This window comes from Tiliqua scincoides, chromosome 6 (assembly GCF_035046505.1).
Source record: "Tiliqua scincoides isolate rTilSci1 chromosome 6, rTilSci1.hap2, whole genome shotgun sequence".
Lineage (NCBI taxonomy): Eukaryota > Metazoa > Chordata > Lepidosauria > Squamata > Scincidae > Tiliqua > Tiliqua scincoides.
The window spans coordinates 4,674,087-4,677,621 of NC_089826.1; the positions used below are offsets into that span (position 1 = coordinate 4,674,087).

The window sequence follows — 3,535 nt, forward strand, 5'->3', positions numbered from 1 at the left end:
GACTTGCCTCAGTTCATTTCGAAGGGCAGGACAAGAGGAACACAGCCCTACCAGAATGGTTCCAATCTGATGAATGCAGACCCCAAAAAACTCCTGAGAAGGAAGTCCACCCTCCCACTGAGCACTTTGGAAACTGAGCCACACATGCACAATTTCTCCCAAGAAGGCCAACGTTCCCTTCCATCTACCGAAGGCCAGGCAAAGGGGAACACAATGCCACCAGTGTGGTCCCAATCTGATGAACCTGGTGCTCAACAAATATCCCAGAAGGTAATTCCCCCACCATAGTAAAAAGGATAAAAACAAGGGCTTGAGCAGCTGGCAAATTGAACCTGGGGCTTTATTTTTATTTTATTTTTTTGTTATTTTTTCTGGTCTCATAAAGCTGGGTGGGTCCTGATAGAGTATAATTTCAAAAAGTGGATCTGAATGCTAAAAAGTTTGGGAACCACTGATCTAGCACGCTCAATGGTCTAACCCACCACTCATGGTCTCCTCCACTCATTCATTTCATCCCCCGTTTCCAATTTAGAGATGGGAAGAGCAAATTGCATCATCAGGTCAGGGAGGCAGAATTTGGCAGGCTGCCTCAGGTGCCACGGGGACTTGGGTTGACCCTGTGTCATCGTGCCCTGCTTCAACAGGACAGCATCTGCATTGGTGTGGACAAGTTGAGGAAGGAGAGATTTGCAGAGAAGAACCTTGAGGTCCTCTTGAGCAGCACGTAAAAATGGGTGGTAATGTCTGGGGCCTGACACTGCTTCCAAGGTCCGCCCTTTCTCCCCCAATACTGTGCCACTTTCTCAATCAATATCACTCACTCACTAGCATGCGCACATGTTAGCCATTTTGTGGAGCTAACAGCTATCTCCCCCCTCCTTCCCAGGAGCTGGGGATTTTGATTAAGGAGATGGCAGTAACTATTACCCTGCACATGCCTGATCTTGTCTGATCTTGGAAGCTAAGCAGGGTCAGGCCTGGTTAGTACTTGGATGGGAGACCACCTGGGAATACCAGGTGCTGTAGGCTTCTACCATAGTCTTTCGAGACTGAAGGTTGCCAACCACTGGGGCAGGGGTGGTTTAACTCTTTCACCCCAAATCCACTTTCCCGAGGCATTTGGCCACTTCCACCCACTGCAAATTCATTTGCTTTTAAGCTTTTACAGAGATGCTGGGATTTCCAGTGAGGAGTCTCTTGTGTCGTGTGTATTTTGGCTCTAAAAACCGAAGTGAGAGAACCGGAGTGGCAGATGATCGCTCTCTGCAGTCATGCACCAAATTAAGGTCACAGGGAAGCTGTTGTTGGCCTCTCTATACATTACACAGCAAGCCTTTTTGTTCTGTTCCCAGGAGAATGGCTTCTTCCCAGCAACGCAATGGCCCTTTTCTCCATTTCCCAGTCTTTCCCCACTTTTAAAACATCCATCTCAATGACAAGAAAAAAGAAAAAAAAAAAAAGACTCTCAACATCTGACAGCTGAATTGTACACCCCATGACATTTGGTGATTAAATTCATGCAACTACATGGAGGGAGAGCATTTGCATTTAATTTCCTTGTATGTGTGCATGTTGTGTTTTTTTTTAACATTAAAGCAATAAAAAATACCCCCTCCAAGTATTAATACTGCTGGCATTTATGTTCCCTTAGCACACCTATTTGGCAGTTTTCTAAAAGACTGCATAGAAACAGCACAGACTCTTTTCTTTCTGCTGTAATTGCTGTGTCTTTACAGCAAGGGAGGGAAAAGCTGGTAGCTGGCTGAGAATGAAAAGAGAGAATGTTTCAGCAGTGCTGGGAAATTTCAAAACAGGAGCCCAAAGGCTCAATCCAGCACAGTGAAACTGAGTGCAAGGCTCCCAACGGATGACGCCAAGAGGGGAAGATCACAGACATGGGACTCAGAGCTGGGATGAGGTGATCCACAAAATCTCTGGGACTTTTCTGACTCCTAGAGAAGGGCCAAGTTCAGAAAGCTGGGCAGTAGTGGACTGTCCTGGTTGAGAGAATGAGTGATGAGCCAGGTCAAATCTAATCTCAGTAATGATGAGCTCGGCATTAGGCCAACCACCTTTCAGCCAAAATACAGTCGCTTGACCCCAGGATCTGCAGGTCGGTGTGTTGTGTCACAGCTCCTCCCCACTATGTATCGTGCCCGCTTAAGGCTGGTTAGTTTCCCTTTGCTAACTCACCCAGGTAGTAAGCATGCGTCAGAGTCAAGTCCCAGTCCAATAAATGCAGATTGCCAAATCACAGTCCAAGGTCAAAGTCCAGGTAAGCCAGTTAGTGCATGCATGGTGCCAAATCAGAGTCCAAAAATGATATGCCAGGTCACAGTCCAAGGTCAAGGTCAGGTCAGGTCAGGTCTCCTCTGGGTCAGGTAACATCTTCCTCTGGGTCAGGGTAGCCTTTGGTCCTTCTGAAGCTGCCTTTTCTCCTTTGTGTCCCATTAAGTGCAAATGCAGCTCAGCTGTGAGCTACCTCCTTAGCTCATTCAAAGTCCCAGCAAGGTCACATGAAGCTCAGCTGTCCATCCAGGTCTCCATTGGCCTTGATTGATTACAGCTGTGGAGCCAGCCCTGCCCTTCCCAGAGCTGTCAAACAGCTGTCAAAACAGGGAATCGCTGTCAACACCACATCATCCACCTGATGATCTTCTGATCTTCCATTACACGGTGGCAGAGCATGTAGTTTGTTTGCAGAAAGTTCAATTCCTGGTAGGGCTTCTCCAGATAAGGCTCAGAAGCAGCGGTGCAGCTAGAGGGAGTGCAAAGCACTAAGTTTTGCAGGCGCCTGAATGCACCCCTCCCCTTCAGAGCCACTGCAGGTGGCGGGAGCAAAACAGAGGTGAATGGAGGTGAATGTCAGTGGCACCAGCATGCACCCGATCCTATCCCCTCTTTCCCAGGTGTTGATGTACAGCAACAAGATGGCTGTTGTGGGTCCAAGGAGACCCATAAGTGATCAGGCATCCAACCAGGGGTAAGTAAAAAAAAAAACAAAAAACCTCCTGCTAGCTGTCTGGTGAAACTCACCCCACCATTGTATGCAATGCACACTCCCACCAGTGTGCCTGCATGTGCGCTAATGGTGGAGGATGGGATTGGGCAGGCAAGTGGAAAAGGTGCAGGAAAGGGGGTGCTTTCGCGGCAGTACATCTCCCATAACAACTGGGTGTGATTTCGTCCTCATTTATCTACCACTACTGGTTAAATAACCCGAAGACAGTGGCCCACGATAAGTGACACTTTCCCATAATATCTAGAATTATCACAACAGTAACACTGCAGGAGATTCCCCCTTCCTAGTCTGTTATCCTTCCAACCCACCCCTCTCCCCAGTGTTCTGCATCAAAAACCACCTGAGATCTGTGAGCAATTCTATACAGTGCTTGAAAAATCTGGATGGTTTCCAATAGAAATCCCACAAACCTGGCAAAAAAAGGGACCTCCAAAGCGTGCTCAGATGAGAGCCATCACGACGACTCCTCTTCAAAGTCATGCTAGGCGGCTAGACCTATTTGTGAACCCTCCC

General features: G+C 47.8%; 1 pseudogene; it reads left to right on the top strand.

The window, feature by feature from the left end:
• The first annotated feature begins 909 nt into the window (after window positions 1-909).
• LOC136656580 (5S ribosomal RNA) lies at window positions 910-1,029 on the top strand (annotated as a pseudogene).
• Window positions 1,030-3,535: the final 2,506 nt, after the last annotated feature.